Here is a 12,200-nt window from a genome sequence, read left to right as displayed (position 1 = left end):
CTGTGCTTCACCTCAACCAGAGTATGATCAAACTAAGCCTCTTAGATAAAACTTCCTGCCTACAGTAGTGTTTTCTTTTGCCATTTCACTATCCTTTGAGGACATGTACCAGCTTCACCCCAGGAGAGCTTCCCCACTGGTTTCATTAGCTGTAGCAGCCATTAGAACTCTGACTGGTCTCCCACATTACTCCTCTGTGAGTTGCGTTATAATTTCTTTGAAAGATTATTTCCAAACGATGTTTCGGGTGAGTTCCTTTAAAAGAATGGGTTAGTGAAATGGTAAGTAATGGGCTTGGTTAATGGCTTTTTATATTGACTGATAACTTCTTCTCGATGACCTCAAGCTGTTATGTACATTTTAGGTTATTCAATGCAGTCTTTTCTCACCAAATATGTTACGCTGCTGTAGAATAGGGATTCTATCTTATATGTCCTTGTATTCCTTAATTTAGGAGACAGATGAGGTGAAAGTTGACTAAAAATAGTACATGCCATAGCAACAGAAGATACTACATCCTTAAACTGATGTAGTAGGCTGAATGTTTAGGGAATAGATGTTGACAGGATTTAAAAGAGGGAAGGAAGGAGCACTTGTCCATAGAAAATTCAACAAGTTCCCTATTGGTAAATACTTGGATTGTTGTCAACATTTACCTTCTGTAAACAATATTGTAATGAATTATATAGGTCCTAAGTCTCTTATCTGAACCCGCAAGGGGACTAAATGTTTTGGTATTCATAATTTTCGGGATTTTAGAATTGTTAACATGATACATGTTCTAAAATTACAGAATACTTCCAGTGGAGGCAGCACTCAGTAAACAAATAAGTTACTATTTCTGATGGGAAATGTGTGATTATTCACACTGTTGGTTAAATAAAGACCATAAATAGCTTTATATCAATTCAAGTCAAATTTTGTTGCAAAAACAACTTTGTGTCAAAGTTAGGATATTGCTTGTGGCTTTTGGAGATTTGGGACATGTACATGTATATGTGTGTGCTGTTAGACTTGCAGGAATAATTTCCAGTTTGGATTTTCTGGATCAAGAGAAAATACATTTGTAGTTTTGTTAAATAGTACAAATCCCCCTCCCTTGGTGTTGTACCATTTCCCACTTTTTTCAGCAATGTGTGGAGGGAAAGCTGGTCTTTCCCAGTGTTACTACTAATGTGTGTTGCCAGACTTTTGGATTTTTGCCAGTGTAACAAGTAAAAAATAGAGTCTCATTGTAGTTTTACAAGGAACATTTTAAAAGATAAGAATTGCAGTTCTTACGGCATTGGCTAAGGACTTTGTGTATTGACTGGTGACCTCTTTACAGTGACTATGGAGAGTTCTTTAAATAGCAGCAGGGACACATGACACCATTCCCTCTCTTTCTTACCCATCTCTCTTTTGTCTCAAATATGGTGCCCCAAGTATATTTGTGCTTAGTTTGTTAATCTAATAAAGAGTGAACACCTATCATGTAGTCAATTTTGTATTTTTCACTGAGTTTGTATAATAACAGTATATTTTCTGTCTCCCAGGCAGGATTTCAGGCTAAAACATTAATAGTAAACAAAAACACTGGTAAATGCAAAATTTTCATGTTATGCGTTAGGATATACTATTTCTCTAGCCCTGGAATTCTGGGTTTATTCTAAAGCTCAGTTCTGCCTTTGGGCCTCTGTATTACCTGTTTTTTCTCACTGGAATAAATAACCTTCATCCAAACTCCCATGACACACTCCTTTTTTTGTCACTCAACTCTGTTTAAATGTCACCTCTTCAGATATCTGAATACCCAGTCTAAAATAGACCCCATTCTCTCTCCATCTCATCAAGTTTTTGAAATTTTTATCATAGCTATTAGCACCACCACCTGGTGTTTTTATATTTGTTTATTTTCTGTCTCCCACCAGTAGCATTTAAGCTCTATTTGGTCAGAGACTAGTGTCTTATTTAGTACTATGTCCTAGGGCCTAGAATAGTGCCAGGCATGTGTTCCATTTTTAGTAATTGCTCTTGGAATGAATGTCTTCTTTCATGATTTGCCTTTCTGCTTACTTCAACCTCCAGAATGTTCTTCCCCTCAACCTGGTCTAGTCAACTCCTATACATCCTTCAGTGTGCTGTTTGATTTAGGAAGATGATTTATACAATTTATTCAGAAACTAATAATTATTTTGATTTTCCTTTGAAATGTTTCCAAAATTCTCTACTTGAATTATGATTTTGAAGCATAAGGTCTCTAACAGGAGGGAGCTTTGTCCAGCCATGTTAGTTCCTTTGCTTTATAAAGCTTACTTCTTTGATACTTCGGTGATTGTTATTACCTTTTTTTTTCCTCTCTTAAGATCATAGGTCCTTGCGTTAATCATCTGGAAGGACTGATGTTCTGTATATTCAAATTTTACTTGTTGAGTAACAGTTTTCACATATTAGAGACAGCCTAAGGGAAAAAAGTTACATAAAACTACAAATGTATACTGCTCAGAAACAAGGTTTCCCATGCCATTGCTCAGGTGCTGCAGATGTTGAAGATGGTATCAACACATACCATATGTGTTAGAAAATAAAAGGGGTAAGGGCAGAAGTTTAAGGAATCAGAAAAACTTCATCTGTGAATTTCTTCTTATTATAAGTTTAAACTAGACATTATGCCTTATTTTAATACGCAGTTGTTTTTTGTGTTTATATGTTTTATGTTTTGATCACTGTTCAGTATTTAAACTCCTTCAAATGTGCAAAGATTAAATGTTTAATAAAAATTGCTTGTTGTTTTCAACATCTGTGTTCAGAGAACAATGGCCCACTGGAGTGCAGAAAGCTTGTAAAGTTTTCAAATGTATTGAGAATGACAGAAAGTTCAGTGAAGAGTTTGCTTCCCTCATTACAGAACTACTTCTGTGGCTGCGATTACACTAAGAGCATCTTTAATTGCTTTAAAATCTGAATGCATGATAAGAATGGATTAATTTGATTTTTCTGTTACTACAAGTAGCAGATGGTTTATGTCTTAGGAATGCTCATGTTGTAAAATGAGATCCCCAGCTCATCCGTGATTGGTCACTGTTAATGAAGCATGCTGTGCTGATTATTGATTTAGAAAATGAGGATGACATGAGTATTGTGTGTGTTGCTGTAATAAATTAAAGAGGAGTATTTTAATAGCCAGCAGACATACACCTTAAATAACATGAAATATTTGATTTTCTATTCAGGTGGTCTCTGCCCTGTCAAACTAATTTTATTGTTTATTAAAAAGATATACTTTTATAGTTTCAGCTAACAAGCAGATGGTCGTCTTTACTTATTTCTGTTTTGTATTGCTGTATGACCGATCAGATGCATGATAGGAACCCAAATTAGCTTGTTGTCTGCAAAGCAATGGTGTAGCCATGGGAGGAAATCTTTTGCTGTATGTGTGTATATTAGAGAGAGTGCATGTTTATGCACTTAAATACACACATATACACACACACACACACACAGCTATTTACTGTTTTCTTAGTGTTTAATACTTGTTTTTTAATTAAAGCTATATATTGAAGGTTTTGTAATATATTATTTTTTTCAAATAAATTTTTAAATTATCGATGGAAGAGGAAGAGAACTGGGATTTTTTTTTGGTTTTAGACAGTTTCATGTGAACATGACATAAATTTATAGTCACATTTTATTGCAGGCACATTGTAAAAGTCAGGGTGATGACAGTTTATTGATATCTTCACTTTATATTATGTGGTATTTGGTGATGTTCACAGATATGTAAGCGCTTTATCTTTATGGCAAAATAACATTTTGTGACTCACAGTAGTTAGATTGCCCCAAGAACTAAACGTATAACATATTGGATTAAAAAATTTTGAAATTATTTTATGACATTTTGTTTTACCATAATTTTAATTGTGGCCATGCAGTAAGCATTGTAGATTAGAGTGCTTCTTACCTTGACTGTGGGTAAAGCTGTAGAAGAAGACCTTCTGTGGTGTTTTGTTGTTGTTGTTGTTGTTGTTTTTAACTTTGTGTGTGTACCCTGTGTTTTAAATTTCAAATATTTATTGAGTCTTGTTTAACTTTTACAGGTGTGTTTCAATTCAGATGAACACGACCATTTTTAACAGTGTAGTGGTATTTCAGAGTGATGTAGAAGACTGAAATTATAGGCAGTGGAATCAGTATCCTAAAGTAAACTTTTACTGCAGATAGGAATCAGCAAGGTAATGGGGAAATCAGTATTCTTAAATGGCCCACTTTTAACCCTGACCTTACCCATTTAACAGATACTCATAGTAGTAAATATTTTCCTAACAAATACTTTAGTAATAATTCCAAAGCACATAGAAGGGGAAGGACTCAATGATTTAAGAGGTTTGATTTGATAACAATTTATCATTTATCCACGTAAACAGAGTATTAGTCAATTTTGATACTCATGAGGTCATCATCCTTCATATTAAATTGTTTTACAGGAAGCCTATGAAAAACCATTAGAGATTGTGAAGTAAAATGGATTAATTGTATCTTTCACGTGACAATCCACTTTGCAAAAGGATAGTAGGAAGCCATTTATTATTATTATTATTATTATTATTATTTTAGACAGAGTCTCGTTGTGTTGCCCAGGTTGGAGTACAGTGGCTCAATCTTGGCTCAGTGCAACCTCCGCCCCCTGGGTTCAAGCCATTCTCCTGCCTCAGCCTCACGAGTAGCTGGGACTACAGGCGTGCACTACACACCCAGCTAATTTTTGTATTTTTACTAGAGACGAGGTTGCACCATATTGGCCAGGCTGGTCTCGAACTCCTGACCTCAAGTGATCCAACAGCCTTGGCCTCCCAAAGTGCTGGGATTACAGGCGTGAGCCACAGCGCCTGCGCCATTCATTATTAAAACAACTATATTGAATGGGTGACTGAAGTTACAACTTGTTACATATTCGTTGAATTTTATAGTATGACTTTTGCAACTTTTAATACAAATTATACTAAAGGCTTGTTTTCTTAATTGTTAATGTCTCCATTTTTATTCATATATTTATTATAGAGAAAACTCATTAAAATGAACAAGGACTCGTTTTTAGATATCTTTACTTTTAAATGTTTTATGACTAGTAGTAGTGTACATCACTGAACAGAAGAAATACCAATTCTCCTCTGCACCATAGTACAAATAAGATATAGAAAAGAAATTGCCAATTGATAATTTATTTTATTTTATCTTATTTTTTTGAGATGGAGTGTCGCTCTCTTGCCCAGGCTGCAGTGCAATGGCGCAATCTTGGCTCACTGCGACCTCCGCCTCCCAGGTTCAAGTGATTCTGTTGCCTCAGCCTCCCAAGTAACTGGGATTACAGGCATGTGCCACCATGCTCGGCTATATATTTTTTTGTATTTAGTAGAGACAGGTCTTCACCATGTTGGTCAGGCTGGTCTCTAACTCCTGACCTCAGGTGATCCACCTGCCTCCGCCTCCCAAAGTGCTGGGATTGCAGGCATGAGCCACCCTGCCTGGCCACCACTTGATAATTTAATAAAGATTGTTGGAAGTAGTTTAAAATTAATAACCAAGGTTTAACAAATTATTACTGTCTAAAATAATTTTCAATAGGTAAATTTAAAGGTATTTGGAGAGTGCTACCTCCTTAGAGGTACCTTACCATATAATTTATACTTCAATGAGCTTCAAAAAGTAAGTATTTTAATTGTATGTTTTGTAGCTTAAGTAACACATATAATTCTTTATTATGTTAGCCCAGATGAATGAATGGCTTTATTATTATTTATTGTTATAATAATAATTTTCTTGTTTAGAGCTTTAATCATAAAGCAACTCTTTGTTACACGGAGGAATAAATTAATAGCAACATTCTCTACTCTTTTCCCTACCATGTTTATGTTTAGTGCATTTTCTCCCCTCAACAGTAGCTACAAAGACTCTACAAAAGCATCTTTTGAAGACAAGTGTTGATTGGCAGATAATGATAGTATTTTTATTAACATTTGTCTTACTGTTCCTTTTGGGTAGAAGATGCATAAAGGTTTTTTTTTTTCCCCCGCCCTGTATTTTTCCTTTTATAATCCAAAACTTTCTTGAGATAAAAACACTGTGGGATAGTTGCTGAATAACTTTGGAAGTATTTTCAGAGAGATGTGATTGCCATCAGGTATGCTTGTTTTCTACTGATATATGAATTTTGTTTGTTTGTTTGTTTGTTTTTGAGACCGAGTCTCGCTTTGTTGCCCATCCTTAGTGCAGTAGTGTGATCTTGGCTCATTGCAACCTCCGCCTCCTGGATTCAAGCTATTCTCCTGCCTCAGCCTCCAGAGTAGCTGGGACTACAGGCACGTGCCACCATGCCTGGCTGATTTTTTGCGTTTTTAATAGAGATGGGGTTTCACCATGTTAGCCTTGGATGGTCTCGATCTCCTGACCTTGTGATCCACCCACCTTGGCCTCCCAAAATGTTGGGATTACAGGCAGGAGCCACCATGCCTGGCCTGCTATATGAAATTTTAACAACTTTGATTAGAATATGGCTTATACAGAGTACTATATGTTTTAGATCTTAGCCAACTTACATTTTAATCATTGTTTTATAAAATTTAAAAGAAGTAAAAGAAAAATCAGACAAGATTGTAAACTTGTCAGCCAAATTCCTTACATCTTATTCTGAGATGAGTGAGGAAGTAGAATTGAGATTTCATAGATGTCTCATTGCACATACTGCAATAAACAGAATTATATCATGAAATCAACTATCCTCATGTGCAGTGTGATCAGGATGTTACTATGGTAACATTTCCATTTGTGAATTTTTGTGTAGTTAGAATTTGTAGTCATCACATCATGCTACCATTGGCTTTTGATTTTTCATCTAAATAAATCACTGTGCTACCTGCATGCTATTAAGTGGCACCATGTATAGCACTTAACTATCATCTATACACTCTAGGCTAGGAAATCAAAAATAGGAAAAAGAAAGAAATGGGAACATTCTGCTAAATTACATTTTAAGACTGTCCTGATGTTGCTGGTAAAATTTTAAATGTTTCTTAAGAGAAGTAAAAGCATTGCTAGTTATTCTCTGAGATGCTTTAATTTTTATAAGTATATGATGATGAAATTGGTTAGGTATGGTAACAGTAGGAGGTAAGGAGGGCTTTAATTTGTCTTCTAAATGGGTGCTAAATAACCGAGACAGAAGTAATCACCCTTCTGAGACTGAGAAGATTCATTTTAAAACAGTCCCTTTTCATCGTAACCTTATTAAATATTTGATATTTATTGTTTTTAGATATTTAAAAGTTGTCCTGCATATTTCACTTCTCATTATAAAGTCAGATTCTAATATCTTAGGTTAACTTGTATTACAATAGCCTACAATGTTCCCTTGTATCAATTACTGTATTCTAGTAAAGATTCCTACTGTTTTTGTTTTGTTTTGCTTCCTAAAGCCCCCTGCTGCTGTTGATTACACCTAGATCTGCTACTGATTGGAACTGTTAAAAGGCAAAGATAGTGTGGCTGGTTGCTGAATCATTTAATTGTAGGACTAATAAGAGATGTTCTCTCTGGGACCTAACCAAAATTGTGACTCTAGAATGTTATGTGTAAAGTAGCCAAGAAATATTATTTTGCACATTAATAATATTTGAAGATGTGAAATTTATTTACTTGGAATGTAATAGAGGAATATCAGCAGACTCGTTGGATTTCTTTCTTTCTTTCTTTCTTTTTTTTTTTTTTGAGATGGAATCTCGCTCTTGTCAGCCAGGCTGTAGTACAGTGGCGCCATCTTGGCTCACTGCCACCTCTGCCTCCCAGATTCAAGAGATTCCCCTCGGGAGACTCAGGAGTCTCAGTCTCCTAAGTAGCTGGGAGTACAGGTTCATGCCGCCATGCCCGGTTATTTATTTATTTTTTTTTGTATTTTAGTAGAGACGGGGTCTCACCGTGTTGCCCAGGTTGGTTTCAAACTCCTGAGCTCAGGCAATCCACCCGCCTCAGCCTCCCAAAGTGCTGGCATTACAGATGTGAGCCACCGTGCCAGGCTGCTATTACTTTTTATAAAGATAAAACAAATGGATAACTATAGATGTAACAGTGTTAATTCAGTAATTGAGAGACTTGATAACAAAATGGTAAGAAATTCAAAGTTAAAATTTTTCATTTGTAATTGAGGCCATGTTTGTAAGTCCAGTGCGCAATATAAAATTAAGTTGTGTACAATATAAGCACCCTGTAAGTAGTTTACATATAATTTTGGAATCTTAGATAGGATTTCTATGATAGGGTTTCCATGATAGCTATGGGTTTTTTATGAGGCAGCTACAGATCAAGAATAACTATCAATTTGTACCCTCACTGCTTTAAAATTTGAGATAATTCTTTCTGTGCTGGACTTTGTAAGGAATTATATAAGAGGGTATGGTTATGCTCATGTATATTTAATAATTTATGATATTGTTACTCTTCTTTTTGTTGATTATTATATGTAATTGCTAATTTTTTTAAAAGACATTTCAGTTTGCCATGTACAAACTGCATCAGTGGTTTTAAGTAATTTGTTTGAGGTTATATACATCTATACCTTGAGTTGGGAAAAAGCTAGTTCCTTTAAGGTATTTATTGAAATATTTCGATCAGGTAAATTACATAAAAGGAAGGGTGACAAGAAGGGTGCTGTCAGCAATGTGCATGATGGTTTGGAGAGAGAAAGAAACCAGTTTGAAGGTTTGTGCTAAGGACTAGGAAGCAAATAATGAGTGATGTAATTGGAATAGTGGCAATAGAAATAAAGTAGGATTCAGTGTTTGTGTCTTTTATTTTTGTTGGTGACCCATTGAATGATGTGTCAATGAACATTGAAAAAAACACCAAAATCTTATTAGTGGCTAATGAATATTCATGTTTTCTTATATAATAAGTCATTGGACTGTAAGCACCTTGAAGGCAAATGTTACTCATTTTTGTTGTCTCAGGACTTGATGCAGTATGTTGCTTATAGTCATCATTCCACCTTTGAAATGGAAAAAGAAAAGTAAATAAGAAAGGTTCTGTATTGGTTTGCTAGGACTGTCATAAAACAGTACCACAAACTTAGTGGCTTAAACAACAGAGTTTATGCTCTCACAGTTTTGGAAGCTGTAAGTCTGAGATCAGGTGTCAGCAAAGGTTGATTGCTTTTGAGGTCTGTTTGGCTTGTAAGTGGCAGTCTTCTCCCTGTGTCTTCACATTGTCATCCCTCTGTACAAGTCCAAATCTCCCCGTTTTATAAGGGAATAAGTTGTATTGGATTATGTTCCACCTTAATGACAATTTAACTTGGTTTTTGCTGTAAAGGCCCTATCTCCAAATAAAGTCACACACTGAGGTTACTGGGGGTTAGGGTTTCAATGTACGATTTTTTCGGTGTCATAATGGTGCTTTTTTTAAAAAATAAAAAAAAATCACAGCTTTTATTTATTTATTTATTATTTTTAAAAATTGATCCATAACAGCTCTGATTGGAGTTGATGTTATTTATAGGCCAAGAGCTAATGACATATACAATTAATTGTAAAATAAATATGCTCATTCTGCAGTTAATGTCAGTATAGGGACCCATCGCTATTTGTCCCTTTGTAATTAATGCCACGTGATGTAGTTTTCACCTCAGATTAGTTTACTGTATCTAAACATATTAGCAGTTTGGCGGCTATTTGTTGTACTGGTTTCCATCTAGTGGCAGAAATAGGAGATAGGAGGCTACATTTGAAAAGAAAATAATATTATATTCCTTATCTTTCCTCCTCCTTTATTTCACCATGTTTGGAATAATCTAAATTATCTTCCACATCCACCATGCAGAGTTCTTAAGGTGCTCTTTTTTTTTTTTTTTTCAGACGGAGTCTCACTTTGTCGCCTAGGTTATAGTGCAGTGGCGTGATCTCGGCTCACTGCAACCTCCGCCTCGCGGGTTCAAGAGATTCTCCTGTCTCAGTCTCCTGAGTAGCTGGGATAACAGGCATGTGCTACCACACCCGGCCAATTTTTATATATTTAGTAGAGATGGGGTTTCACCATGTTTGTCAGGCTGGTCTCAAACCCCTGACCTCGTGATCTGCCGGCTTTGGCCTCCCAGAGTGCCGGGATTACAAGCGTGAGCCAGTGCGCCCGGCCAAGTTCTTAAGTTTTCAGTAAACATGCATTCTTATCTAAATATTATTGATAATCAAATTATACTTGTAATACAGTGATAGGTGGGTTTTCATGTACAATTTTGAATAGATAGTCTTTTGTCTACAACAGTCGTTCTCAAAATGTGGCCCCCGGTTCAGCACTTCAGCATTACCTGGGGAATTTTAAGAAAAGCAGATTTTCTGGGCCAGGTGCAGTGGCCCACATCTGTAATCCGAACACTTTGGGAGGCTGAGGTAGGCGGATCAGGAGGTCAAGAGATTGAGACCATCTTGGCCAACATGGTGAAACCCTGTCTTTACTAAAAAAATACAAAAATTAGCTGGGCATGGTGGTGCGCGCCTATAGTCTTAGCTACTCGGGAGGCTGAGGCAGGAGAATCGCTTGAACTTGGGAGGTGGAGGTTGCAGTGAGCCGAGATTGCGCCACTGCACTCCAGCCTGGAGACAGAGCAAGACTCTGTCTCAAAAAAAAAACAAAAAACAAAAAACAAACAACTTTTCAGGCCCCATTTAAGCTCTATTGAATCAGAAATTCTGAGGGTAGACTTCAGGAATCTGTTATTGTAAGAACTCCAGGTGATTCTGTTGTATACCAACATTTGATAACCACGGGACTGAATACAGGCATAGTACCTAATTTTATTGCTTTAAATAATTATAGAAATATAGACTTATATATTTTTTCTTTCTTTTCTGTTTTGTTTTGTTTTGTTTTTTGAGATGGGGTCTTGCTTTGTCACCCAGGCTGGAAAGCAGTGGCACAAGCATGACTCACTGCAGCCTCAACCTCCTGGGCTCAATCAGTCCTCCCACCTTTGCCTCCCAAGTAGCTGGAACTGCAGGTGCACACCACCACACCTGGCTAATTTTTATTTTTTTATTTTTGTAGAGACAGGATCTCACCATGTTACCCAGGCTGGTCTCGAACTCCTGACCTCAAGCAATCCTCCCACCTTGGCCTCCCACGGTGCTGGGATTACAGGTGTGAGCCAAGACTCTCAGCCTTTTCCTTTCTAATATTGTTTTGGTTATAATACTTGATCTTAAGACTTTGATTAGGAATGCCACCCCAAATTATAATGTTTACATTGAATTTATGGGAAATCATTAATCTCTGTTGTGTCTCTCTAGAAATGTTTTATGCATGTAGAGGCAAATACAGCCAAGTCTTTCTGTATCAATACTTCTCTCTCTCTATTCTTTCTTTTCTTCTCCTCTCTCCTCCCCTCCCCTCCATTCCTTTCCCTTCCGCTATATAGTAACTGTGCCATATGTATCTACAATAATTTATTTCACAAGTCCCCAGTTGATATAAATTAGGTTAGGTTCAGTGTTTTGCTGTGTTAAAAAATTCTATGTGTAATATTCTAGTACACATATATAATTTCACATATGAGCAAGTATGTTCAAGAAAAACATTCCTAATAATACCAGTTTAAGTTCTAAATGTATATGTGTATGAACGTTGATATAAAAATCCTCAACAAAATAGTAACAAACCAAATGCAGCTGTATGTTAATAGGATTATACACCATCACCAAGTGGGATTTGTTCCTGGAATGCAAGGATGATTCATCTTATGGAAATTGATAAAAGTAATGTACCACAATAACAGAATGAAGGGAAAAAAGCACATGATCATCTCAATAGATGCAGAAAAAACACTTGACAAAATTTAACAATATTTCTTAATAAAAACTCTCAATAAACTAAGAATAGATGGAAACTACTTAAGCCTAATAAAATTTATATTGTAGTTTCTCATTTGTGGTTTTGCTCTCTACAATTTAAGTTACCCTTGTTTAACTGCAATATGCAAATATTATATATGATAAGATATTTTGGCTGGGTGTGGTACTTTTAATCCCAGTGCTTTTGGGGGCCAAGGTGGGAGCATCACTTGAGGCTACAAGTTTGAGACCAGCCTGGACAACATAGCCAGACCCTGGCTCTATAAAACATTAAAACAATTTTTTTTGAGAGAGAGAATGAGAAAGATACCACATTCACATATCTTATTCTAA

At 36.1% G+C, this 12,200-nt stretch overlaps 1 protein-coding gene across 49 annotated transcripts in view; it reads left to right on the top strand.

The window, feature by feature from the left end:
- Positions 1 to 12,200, top strand: part of TBC1D5 (TBC1 domain family member 5) — a 584,007-nt gene that overhangs the window by 185,610 nt on the left and 386,197 nt on the right. For 13 of the 49 annotated variants that reach the window (XM_063806645.1, XM_054680420.2, XM_063806633.1 and 10 more), the window contains one exon: positions 11,065 to 11,157. The exons of 35 other annotated variants lie outside the window; for them this stretch is intronic. The gene's annotated coding sequence lies outside the window, so the exon portion shown is untranslated. Of the gene's footprint in view, positions 1 to 9,878; positions 10,001 to 11,064; positions 11,158 to 12,200 lie in introns of those variants that run through there. One more of the 49 variants, XM_063806636.1, reaches the window with a different exon arrangement.

This window comes from Pan troglodytes, chromosome 2 (assembly GCF_028858775.2).
Source record: "Pan troglodytes isolate AG18354 chromosome 2, NHGRI_mPanTro3-v2.0_pri, whole genome shotgun sequence".
Lineage (NCBI taxonomy): Eukaryota > Metazoa > Chordata > Mammalia > Primates > Hominidae > Pan > Pan troglodytes.
The sequence above is the reverse complement of the archived record's forward strand: the minus strand, read 5'-3'. Positions and strand labels throughout refer to the sequence as shown.